Source organism: Amphiprion ocellaris, chromosome 15 (assembly GCF_022539595.1).
Source record: "Amphiprion ocellaris isolate individual 3 ecotype Okinawa chromosome 15, ASM2253959v1, whole genome shotgun sequence".
Taxonomy (NCBI): Eukaryota; Metazoa; Chordata; class Actinopteri; family Pomacentridae; genus Amphiprion; species Amphiprion ocellaris.
This window is the reverse complement of record NC_072780.1, coordinates 27,123,370-27,136,457: the sequence shown is the minus strand read 5'-3', so window position 1 is coordinate 27,136,457 and position 13,088 is coordinate 27,123,370. Positions and strand designations below refer to the sequence as shown.

At 36.9% G+C, this 13,088-nt stretch overlaps 1 protein-coding gene across 2 annotated transcripts in view; it reads left to right on the top strand.

Annotated features, from left to right (window-relative positions):
* Window positions 1-13,088, top strand: part of LOC111570492 (semaphorin-6D-like) — a 263,043-nt gene that overhangs the window by 116,504 nt on the left and 133,451 nt on the right. For both annotated transcript variants that reach the window (XM_055018212.1, XM_055018211.1), the window contains exon 3: window positions 10,667-10,758. The gene's annotated coding sequence lies outside the window, so the exon portion shown is untranslated. The remainder of the gene's footprint in view (window positions 1-10,666; window positions 10,759-13,088) is intronic.

Here is a 13,088-nt window from a genome sequence, read left to right as displayed (position 1 = left end):
TTGACAGACGCAGCGGGTTTGATAGTGATACTGATTTTCTGATATCCAGAGAGGAGAGTCAGCACCTTGGAGTCTGAGGCTGCTTTGTGCTCAAAAGAAAAAGTGCTTCATTCCACCCAAAGTGAGGAAACTGAGGCATTCTGATGATTGAATTGTGGAAAAGATAGACCGAGACTGACAGGCAGATTGGCACAAAAAGCTTCATTGATTGCATCTAAAACTCGACTTATCTTAGAGTCTGACTGTAGATCTTTCACATCTTTCTCTGGTGATGGAGTTTGTCTGAATGACAAGAAATCACTGATGCTGAATTTTCTATTTTGACAGCTACAAATGAAAGAAGACAGTAAATATTTAGGGTTTCAGTCAAACAAAGTTGCAGTGGTCGGACAATCTTGTTAACACATTTGAAATGGTCCAAACTTATGGAGACTTGTGCAGATTAAACTTAAAAATAGCTCCAACAGAATGACAAAAAAACCTCAAAGATGCACAACAAGACCAGAAAGAGACACAAATTGACCACAGATGGACGGAACCAAACAAAAACAGATGTAAAATAAACACAAGCAGATGCCGGTTCAGTGCAGAGTTTAAACCACATAAAAGCACCACTACCGAGTGCAGAATGGCAGAAAAGAGTTGCAAAATAACCACAAATATACCAAAACCAACAATAAACAAATGCCAGATAAATGCATAAGATTACAAAGACATAAAATTACCAGATTGAGATTGAAACTGACTAATAGAGACGTAAAATTTACACAAAGAAATGCAAAACCAACAGTGATATTCTCCAAGTTTCAACAACTGTAAAACTGTGAAAATATCTTTAAATTATGATATTTTACCTGATTTAGGTACAATAAAATAGTGAGAACATTAGAAAAGAGTGAATCACTATTTTTTTTTTTTTTTTAATGCATTCTTAATATGGACATTATTTACAGTTTGGTTTTTTTTGTTTGTTTCATCATTCAATGTTCAAATTAATAGTTTTTCAGTGATTTATCTTTTGTTATATTATTCTACATTACTGTTATGTATTTTTTGTATTATATGGACTTTAACAAAGCAAATGTTTATTTTTTTGAAGAAAAAGTCAGTTTTTAATATATATACATTTTCTTTCAAATAATGACAAATACAATTTTTTTTCTTTCTGATTAAAAGTGCAGTAAAAAAACAATAGGTTTGCAGTCAAACACTGTAAAAGAGCATTTATAAAATTACTGAGTTTTGATGTAAACATTACTTACAGTTTTGGCTTGTTTTTTAGGATCAATAAGTAAATTAATAATTTATTTCTGTGATTTTATCAATAATTGTCTGTAATTTAACAAAACAGGGAAAAACTGTAAAATGTCAGAAAAAAATAATAGATTTTAATTTATTATATTTTATTTACAGTGTGAAGTCCTGTCCCGAGCAGCTAATGAATAATAATACAATAAAAGAAGAAGAAGAAGAAAAAAAATGTTTAGAAAAGGGAGATTCGAGATGAGATTTTGTTTCAGTAAATGTTCAATTTTTTTTAAATTCTCTAATTTTTGGATTTTTATATTCTAACTTTTAACCTTCAGTCTTATTCCTTAATTTTATAGCTGCCTAGTTAATTTGTTTGATACGCGTGCTAATCTAGCTAATTATTCATTTTTACTATTTATTTTAATTGACTGCTCTGCCTTGTCTACTTATATCTTGCTTGATTGTCCGTGTTTGCTGGTTTTGACTATCAAAGCACCTTGTGAATGCTGTTCTTAAGGTTGCTATAAAAATAAAGTAATGGTTATTATTAATTTCAATAAGAAGAAATAAAGCAAACAAAAGGAAGAGCCATCGATTAGGGATGACTCAGAGACGGACAGATTCAGGACGTGTGAGCAGAATGTCAAAATGAGAACAGATGGAGGAGATGAAGTGAGTTCCAGTTCGTCCATTAGAGCAGACAGAACGATGGAGGGAGGAGACCAGCTGAAGATCCATCACAGTTTAAGTAATGAGTTTAGAGGGAACATTGAATTCATAAATTCATCAGGATGAAGGAACTGGGAGTAAACAGGAAGAGAGGCTTGACTGGATGAGCCGGTTGGAGGGATGAGGAAATGTTTGGATGCATTTCTCTGCTTCCTGAAACTCCCCTTTTTTCTATTAGTTTTCTGCTCGTTCATGTATGTCAGACATTTACTCCATGAGATTCTCTGAACTCCAAGTAGTTTCTACAGGATTTTTTTCTCCACTCCTGACACATTTTGTACTCACTGTGGCTTCATTTTTCACTACAGGATAAAGTCCTGCACATATATGGAAAGAAAACAACCATGACTAGAAGTAGAGAGAACTCAAAAGTTGTCTTCTGTGTAGAATGTCACAGATATAATACAATAAAGCATAAAAAAAGCAAAAAAGGAGAGTAGAATTTCTTTGATTATTTAATGTCCAGATTTAAAACAAAAAATAACAAAAAACTGAAATCAGCACGTACATTAAGAGACCACGTGTTACTGGGAAAACAATGTGGCCCTGCATACTATAGATTTTTCTTTTTTGCTGCTTATGTTATTGTATTTAATATCTGCTTTGTGTAGACACTGCCTGCAGTTCATTCAAACAGCTCCAGATTTACTGTAACACGACTGGTGGTTGCAACCAAGTCCCTAGTAGCTCCTCTGTTGTGCTAAAATATTCTATTCTTGTATTCTAAATCATCTGGTTCTAGCAAACTGTTTGTTGTTGGCAAGTTTTTAAATACGACGTGGATTTTGTTAAGATGTTTGGGATTTTACACATAAATTTACTAAAGTTTTGATTGGTTCAAGGGGCATCAGAAATATGAAAATCCAATCATTTTTTTATTCTTTTTTTTTTAGATGGCAGCACGTGTGCATGCAGTGGCTTGAAGCTCCCGGCTTTTTATAGCTGGGAGTCACCAATCGTAATTTTGCTGTGTGGAAACACAATGACAATAAAGATTCTTGATTGATTGATTTTCAGTTTGCAATTTTTTGAAAAACAAAACATGCCAATCAAACCTGCTGATATGTTTCAGGGTTCAGAAGGTTAAAAAGAGAGATATATTATTTCTTAACGAAAAATATATTTTGGAGAGATTTTGTGGCTGCAGAAAAGCTGTTCATTGTGTTGTAAAACCTCAGTACTTTCATATATTCATTTGGAATGTAGTGCATTTGTGAAGAAAAAAGGCGGAAAGCAAGAAATGTCAGTTTTGAAAAATGTTATGAGTCAGATTTCTGCAGAAAAAAACCCAATGTTCACTGTCCTTGCTATTTTTGAAGGGTTATAAATTCATCAATTTGTATTTGCACATCTTAGGAGAGAAGTGTCCTCCTCGGTTGAAGTCATAAATCCTGGAACTGTGATGGTCACATGAGAAGTTATTAAGTCTTTTAAAGAGGCTTGTACACTTTGAATAAAAGGCCCAAAACTGCTGCTGCAGGGAGAAAAGGGAAATAATTAAAAGGACAACGTTAAAAACAGGAGAAGAGGATCAGTGCTGGAAAATAAAGTGGAGGAAGAGAGGTGTGCTGGAAGATGAGTGTGAGGTTTATTAGAATAGTGAAGAGGCTGCGGTCGACTTTTCATTAACGCCCGAGGAGAAGAATCGACGGGAGAAACAGGATGAAAATCAAAATGAGCGCCGGCAGCTTCAGCATTTTCCATTAAAAAACAAAGGAGAGAAATCAAACAGACAGAAGAAGAAGAAGAGGAGGAGGAGGAGAGGATCCGATGATTCATGACCTAACGAGGATCCAGCTCGTTAACTCTCCTTGACGTTGCCACGGGAACTGGACAGCTAGTGGTCAGAGGGGTAATGACCTTTACTGAGATCAGGCACGCAGAGGCCCAGAGACAGTGATGACTTCATATTTCTGTCAGAGTCACAACTACAACATACACAAAATGACCCCAAAGAGACACTAAAAGAATCCAATGACTCAATAAATGACAACAGACACTCAACAGCAACAATAAAGTGCAACATAACAATAAAGTGACCAAAATGTCACACAAAACAACTACAAAGACATAGAACAACCTTGAAATAGACAAAATGTTCCGAAAACACATACAAAACGACATCAAAGACACAAAACAGCAATAAATTGACAAAAAAATGACACATAAAACAACTCCAAAGACATAGAGCAACCTGGAAATAGACAAAATGTTCACAAAAACATACAAAACAACACCAAAGACACAATAAATGACCCTGAAGGCACACAAAACAAGCTTCTAAGAAATGCAAGAAACCCTAACAAAACAAAAACTGACCAAGAAAAACGCAATGAACCCACAAAGACACAAAAAGACACTCCATAGACACAGAAAATGATTCAAAAGATCATGTAACAACCTCAAAAAGACAAGCGACCATAAAGACACAAAAAAATATCCAAAAACGGCAAAACAGCCTTAATAAAACAAAGCTGACAGACAATGACGCTAAAGAGACACAAAATGACACCAAGGACACAGAAAATGACCTGAAAAGTCACATAACAACCTCAAAAACACTAAATGTCCACAAAATGCATGAAAAGACCTCAGAGACACAAAGCACTTAAACACACACAAAACTAGTAGAGGTACTCACCAAACAACCAAGACGAAACAAAAAACAACCACACAGACACAACAAATGTCTCCAAAAACACAAAATTACCCCAAAACACCTCAAAGACACACTAAATGACAACAAAGACACTAGACAACTGCTAAGAGGTGCAAAACAACAATGAAAATACTAAAAATGACATACAAAATGACTCCAAAGACACACAAAATGAGTACAGAGACGTGCAAAGCAGCCACAAACAAACAAAATGCCTTTAATGTCACACAAGATGACTGTGCAGGAACAAAAAAAATGGCCACATAGACTCAACTGGAAGTCTCCAAAATCACAAATCCACCTTAAAGACACAGTAAATGACCACAAAGTCACTGAACCGCTCCAAAGAAGTGCAAAATAACCTTAAAGAGACCAAATATGATGCACAAAATGACCCTAAAGACACAAAAAATTACTCACAACGTCATATAACAACCTCTAAATGCACACAAAACCACCACAGAGAAACAGAAAGTGACCACAGAGACACTCAAAATGTCTGAAAAAGACACAACACAATCTCTGAGACAGCTGAAGAACACAGAGACAGAAAAAAGCACCCCTAGCATCAACAGAACAAGTAAAAAGAAACACAAAATCAGCCAAAAAGACTCAACCCAACCTTAGTAAGATTCTGAACAACCCCAGACACGAACAATGACTGAAGAAGATGCATACAAAACAAGACTCACAAAATGACCACAAAGAATCCTACATGAACTCAACAGACACACGTGATCCAAAAAGACACAAAACGATTACAAAGTATCACAAAATGCCAAAAAAAAGGAAAAAAAACCAACCCGACATATGAACACAAAGTGGCTTATAGGTGATAACAACCACATAGAGACAAACTGAACACAAAAAAATGACTCAGAGTCACACAACAACCGAGGAAAACACAAAATTCCCTCACAATCACACAAAATTACTCCCGAGAGACAATAAAAGCACACATTTATGGTTTTACCTCATTGGGGAGCTTGTTGTCGCACCATCTGACTTAAATATCTTTTGATCGACTGATCTGATGCTGATTGATCATTTATTGATGCTGTATGAACGGAAGCGTTGAGAAAGCTGGAAAGTTGGAGTTGGTTTGCTTTTTTTTTTCATTTTGAATCTTCATCAACTGAATATTTTGAGGTTTTGGAACAATGATCCGACACATCAAATCAGGACACACAGATGAAACAGTGGATTATATTAACATATTGGCCGTTTTGACCTCACGAATGTTACGTTTAAGCAGAAAAATGATGGACGAATATGCATTCAGTGCCATAAATCCAGCTGCAGAGTCTAAACAACGTGAAGAACTCTTTGACTTGAGAGCTGCTGCAACACTGTTTACTCCACATACTGTTTAGTAATTATTATTTGTCACTTATCGTGTTCTCGTGAGAGTTCTGGCAGCTCAGACCTGCTGCTGCTGCCAATAAAGCTTTTAGACTGCTGGGATTTTCAGAGATTACGTAAAGTCACGAAGCTGGAACCGAGACAGAAAAAGTCCATGGAGATGAGGAGGGTCGAAGGAAGGAGGTGGAGGGTTGAAGAAGATGCATGGAGAGGTGAAGTAGATGTCAAGGCGGTGATAAAATAAATCCATACAGGCAGAGTGATGGAGGATTAACCTTGGAAAGTGATCACATGTGGGATTAGTTCAGGACAGACAGATGACAAACCGACTGTGTGTGATGGATGATAAAGATCAGATCAGGTTGTTGAGAGTTGTAATATGCTGAATGACTGAAAGTGGAACAAAGGAATCAACATGAAAACAAGCCTCAGAGGAAAATGGCATGAAGCATCGTGATGGCAACCATGGAAACCAATGACCGGGTGTTACAACCCGACTGTCTAGGGTAGTCAGGTGGTAAACAAAAGGAAAAAAAAAAAAGAGGAAAGAACCAACAGGAAACCGAATTATAGAGTGACGGGCCGTGATTTATTTTGAAAAGCAAAAGGTGTACATGAAGGTATCAAACAATGAGGGAGTTAAATGCAAAAGAGAAAAAAAAGCAGGTGCTACAGAACTAAAAGAACCAAACATAACCGAAAGCGAACTGTCCTGACAGTTGTTGAACAAAATAAAAGGAAAAAGTATAACGGGGAACTAATGTACACAACTCACATAACCCAAAAATACAAATGCTGCAGCACCCCTATCTAAACTAACAAGGAGCATGTGACTGGACCTGCTAACTGCTAGCATTTAGCTCCCCCATGGACACTAGGTTCACCAAAATCACCAATTAGCGGCTCTGTCAGTTGATTATTGATCAATTTGATCTGTAAAATGTCAATCAACAATCCAAACCCTCAAAATGTTCAGTTCTGAGACATTAGAGAGAGAAAATCAGAAGGTTCTTGCAGTGACTAAGCAGGAATCGGCACATTTTTGGCTTTTTCACTTCATAAATTACACTTCCCGTCAAAAAAATAAATCACACACTAGTATTTTGTTGGACCACCTTTAGCTTTGAGAACGACACACATTCTCCGTGGCATCATTTAGATAAGCTTCTGCAATGTTACAGCATTTATTTCTGTCCACAGTTGCATTAATTTTTCACCAAGGTCTTATATTGATGATGGGAGAGTCAGACCACTGCACAAAGTCTTCTCCAGCACATCCCAAAGATTCTCAGTAGGGCTGAGGTCTGGACTCTGTGGAGACCAATCCATGTGTGAAAATGAAGTCTCATGCTCCCTGAACCTTTCATTCACAATATGAGCCCCATGAATCCTGGCATCGTCATCTTGGAACATTCCCATGCCATCAGGGAAGAAAAACTCCACTGATAGAAAGACCTGGTCATTCAGTATATTCAGGTAGTCAGCTGACCTCATTCTTTGGGAACATAATGTTGCTGAACCTGACCAACCCCAGATCATAACTCTAACCCCCACAGGTTAGTAGACACTAGCCATGATGAGAGCATCACTTCATCTGCCTCTCTTCTTACCCTGATATACCCATCATTTTGGAACAGGGTAAATCTGGATGTTCCTCAAAGACGATGGTTCTCCACCATCCTTCAGGTTTTAATAATGCGTTGGACGATTCTTAACCTGATTTCAGTAGTTTTAGCAAACTCCTTAGTCGTTTTCTTTGCTTGATGCAGGCCAGTAATTGGACCCTTCTGAGACAGATTAACATCCTTTCCATGACCACAGGATATGTCTTCCAACATGGTTGTTTAAGAAATGAGAAGCTCCTCACTGCATCAGCTAGAGTTAAATAAGTTGTTGCAGCTGAAACATATTCATCACTGCACTAATTATCCAATGGAAGGTTCTTACCTATTTGCTTAATTAAACCCAGGAGGTGACTTTTTTTTTGGCCAGGCATTATATGTACATATGTGTATAAAACGGACTGAAAAGGTAACCCTTACATTGTGTTATCCATGGTAAAAAAATAAAAAATAAACTTTGAGTGCACTGAAATAGTGAAGTTAGTGTGAAGCCCAGCATTTGGTAGAGATTCAATGACTGAAAGGACATAAAGGTTATGTGTTTTATTGGATGTATCATTATGTGAATACAGTGAATTAGTTCTGAGTAATGAATGTTTTTCAGATTTTTTTGGTCCACATCAGACTTTGAGAGATTCTCATCAGCTCCACGTTCATTCCACAAACACACCAAGTTGGTTTTAACTGAACCAAGCAGAACAAATTGGAAAACAGACTAAAACTTGCAGCTTTCAGTCGGTGTTAAATGTCCGTGTTGATCATCCTTCAGTGTGTCACCGGCAGAATCCGCTGCTCTGCTTTCTCCCATGATCCCCCGCTGCGTGACCTCGTTAGGGAGGTCGGCTGTAATTGGACACCGCTCGTCTTAATGGCTCCCATTAGCTCGTTAGGAAAGGTTAGCTTATGCAAAACTCGCTGCCGCCGCCTCGCTAACAAGCCAGTCTTTGCTTCATTATTGGGAGGACAGACTCAGACGCGTGAAAACTGAAAATAAGCTCAGTCTCTTTAAAATCTTTACACACCAACCGACCATCCAGAGAAGGAAGGAAACTTCTCTGACATCCTCCTTCTTTCTGCATGTTCATCGTGTTTGTCGTGTCTCGACACTCGTGAACGAACTCGGTTGGACAGGTCGGTTTCGGGCCAAACAGCTGATTAGATTTTCTTCGATCTGGACTCCTGCCAACAGACGAGATCTAAATCCTCCAGAGACTCGATCTCCCAACTTCAGGATGAATAAATCCAATTAGGTCCAGAAGCTCGCTAAGAAAAAGCTTCTCTTTGTTTTACACGTGCGACTTAATCTCATCAGTGCATCCTGATGCTGTTAGGAGAAAGTTGCCTTGAAATTTGCTCAATGAACCAAGTGGAATGTTAAAAACATACATTTCTGATTTCTGATAATTCTTTGTATCATTTCAGACACATTTCTCAGAATTCAGATGGGAATATTTTGAATATTCAAGATCTCTGCCAGACTTGGAATAAAATTCACGAGATTTGAGCTAAAATTTGGACCAAAAACATTACAAAAATGTTAGATTTTATGACAATTTTCAAAAAGACTGATCGCATAGTTGTTGCTTTTTTTTCTTTTCATGAGAATTACACCAAGTCACTCAGGTATTCCTCGCATATCCTAGCACGGAGGCAGCTTTAGGTATTTCTTTGCTTGTGTTACGTTTGTATTCACTGTGGGCTCATTTTTAACTGTAATATAAAGTCTTGAACCTCTATGAAAACAGAACAACCATGAGTAGAAGTAGAGGGAACTTACAAAAATGTCTTGTCAATGCCATAAATCATTAAAAAGAAAAAACAATTGGCATTGAATTTCTTTATTTATTTTACAAAATTCAAAAGAACTTCAATCAACATGTACAACATCTTTTCAGCTGCCTACATATGTTAATAATACAGGAAATAAAGATGACTATACATCTTATTGCTAATTCACTACTACAAACTTTACCTTTTTTACACTATTCTGCATGCAAACTTCCATGAAGATGTTTCACCATGCTCAGCGCATCTTCCAATGACTTGTTCTGTTTACCATTTTGGAGCCGTGACACATTTATTTTACTGATCCAGTTTGTTTTATTTTCCTCTCAGTCTCTGTGAAAACACTTCTTGCAGTTCATCTGAATGCTCTGAATTTTGTGACTGTTGGTCCTGTCTGATGCAAGTGGTTTTGTTTTTAGTGAAACTCAGAATGAAACATGTAGAATAACGCAGTTTTGATGAAATATCACAGAAATAAGTTTAAGTTTGGTTTATTTCCCGACAGAAACACACACAATGTGTTCAAAGATTGTCAGAAAGTAGAAAAACCTGACTAATCGTTGTCTTTTTGCAATTTCTGGCAGAAATTTTTTTTTTATTTTGGTAATTTTCCAGACATAATAAGCCTTTCAAACATGCTGGCAGATTTTGGCCCTGAGAGGGTACCGAAGTGTTGAAAGTTGGCATTCAAGAATTGGTGAAAAGATTTCATGGTTAAAAAAATAACTTTTAGACTGTATTCAGCTTCAGGAATGGGATGGAATAGTTGCTCGTGTCTCAACAAGATTTGAGAAGTTTTATTAAAGTAAAAAAAAAAAAAGTGTCTGTACTCGTTAAAGGAGAGAATGTTTCAAATAAAACTCGGTATCATATTTTCACTACTGTTGGAAAACATAGCACTAATAATAATACTAATAGTGATGACAATATGAATACCACATAACTCTGCTCAGACCACCTTTAAAAACCGAAACCATAAAACAAACTGAGACATTTATTGAAACTGAAAAATGGCTTTAAATGTGTTTGAATCAAGTACAAAAAGGTGTATAATTTCTCTCTTTTAGCCCTTTCATGTGGTCCAGTGTGTATAATCATGCTTCCAAATGACACCAACCCATTTAAACTGTTTGGACAACAAAAAGGTGGACAACTTCCACGGTTTCCTTTATGCATACGATCAAAAGTGCATAACATGACAAAAAAAACCCCCAAAAACTGCAGTTTTAAACCTTTCATTGTGTTGTTTGTGTTGCAGGACGTCTGAGGGGGTCCACCCCCGCCTCCCTACTCTGAACTTCACCGCTGTCAGCTGACCGGCTGGAGGCTCCACCTGCAGATTCTCTCCCTGTAAGTGTGTTGCTTTACTTATACAGACAATTTTACCATGAAATAATGCAGAAAAGGAACAAAATTATGGGGGAAAAAAAACTCACCTGAGTGTACAAAATGAAGTGTTTGATGCTAAAATGTTCCTGGATGTCTCCCAGTTTCACCCCACAAGTAAACTACGGGAAGTACACAACCTGAGTGTTTCCTTGTCATTCCACTTTATGCTTGTTCCTGTCACATTTTTACTCACTGTTGGCTCATTTCTCACTGCAATATGAAGTCCTGCACCACTATGGAAACAACAAAACTATGACTAGGAATAAATCTGTTAAATAGAAAAATAAAAAATGCAATTTATGTAGTTACTTATTTTGCAAAAAACTGAGAAAACCTGGAATCATGTACAAAATCTTTCCAAGACCCCACAAGTGTTGCCATACTAGGAAACAATGGTGACTCTACATACTGTAATTGGTTTACTATGTATATTTTTAACATGTTTCCATTCTTGTCTCTTGTCTGCTCGGTGTAAACACTGCCTGCAGTTCATCCAAAAACTCTTTGAATTTTTGTCACGTGACTGTTGGCTGCAGCTGAGACATTAATGGCTTCACGGTTGTGCTGAAAAACTCAGAATTATCTGGTTTGAGTAGATGGTTCATTTTTGGTGAATTTTTAAATAAAATGTGAAATTTTGTTGTTTTCCATCACGATTAGTTTGAGGGCCGTTGGAATGTTGAAAATCTGATGATTTGTTCAGTTTTTACAGTTTGTGGCTGATAAATGGTATAATATTTGCAGTTTTTTGAGAGATAACATCATGATTTTAAGCTTGGATGTGATTAATTTTACCAATGTAATGCCACATCACAAATGAGTAGTTTGAGGAGCATTTGAAAGTTGAAAATGTGATGATTTTGTGTAGTTTTTACAGTATGTAGCTGATGAATGGTGTAATATTTGCAATTTTTCAAATAATAGATCAAGGGTTAAAGCTTACGTGTGGTTAATTTTACCAATGTAATGCTGCGTCACAGATGAGTAGTTCAAGGAGCATTGGAAAATTGACAATCCAATGATTTTATCTGTTTTTGGCTGATATATGGTGTCATTTTGTCGATGTTCTCTAAGATAACATGACTTCTGGGGTGTAATAGTGAAATATAGCCGTAATAAGCTGCTTCACAAACAACCTGTGGGGTCATTTTTCTAGTTTCCTGCTTCTGTAAATGGAGTTTCGACCCAAACCGAACACTGTAACCTTCACCGGGATGAGGATTTATTCTGGGTTTGCTCAGTTTTAGCTCCTTTGACAGCAGATGTTTCTCACAGAAGATGGAGGCTGTGAAGTTGCTGCTTCTCATCACTTGTGTTGATGCTGCTGTCAGACAGTCGCCCTCGAATGCATCATCTGAAATGTCTTGTTTGAAACTCGCCGTGTTGCTGTGTGTGACGTTAAGACTGACAGACCGAGATGGTGCAAACATCAGTGAAGGCATCGCGGCATCTCTCAGTCTAACTGATGTGAACATGAGCTGATTCAGAGAACATAAGCTGCTTTCCAGTAAACATCTGCTCCATTTCTCTGATTCTATATTTTTGCTCTGAGCTCTGACTTAATAGATTATTATTTCCTCTGTTATTTGGTTTATTATTGGTATTTTTCCTGCACTTGGTGGTTTCCTACATTTCCCAGAAGGCCTCTGTGGAGAAGCTGTAAATTAACATGCAGCGTTTGTGTTTTCCATAGTGGAATTGTGACTTTAACATTTAGCAGTTTGTGTCTCAGCCTGTCGGGGAGGTGAGATCGTGTCTGATTGTGTTTGTCGAGTCTGTGCTGCTGCTCAGATGGACTTTAGATAAACTCTGAAATGTCGAGTCCACATCAAGTTCATCAGGAGATGCAGGTTCAAACTGCTCACTTTAATCTGATGATGAGAACACAGACAGCGTTACAGACAAATCCTGGATCTGATGGTGCGCAAAGGCAGATAAACAGCTACGAATACACTGGAAAAAAGAACAAAAAATATGTAAATAAACAGTGAAACTCTTTCTGCAAAGGTGCCAGGAAAAAAATGTTTAAATATATCTAAAAAAGTAACTTTACACATCTGTAAAATAATATGTTTTGGCTGATTTAAATACAGTAAATTGCAAAACAATGAATTACATTTTGAGTAGTTTGGGGCTTTTTTTAACAGTCAACATGTACATTTTTACCGTTTTTCTTTTTTACTAGATATTATCTGTATTTAACAAATTGAGGAAAAGCTGTAAAACAACAGTTGAAAGATTATTTTATTAAAAAACAACATATAATATCTATAAAATAATGATTTTTAGTA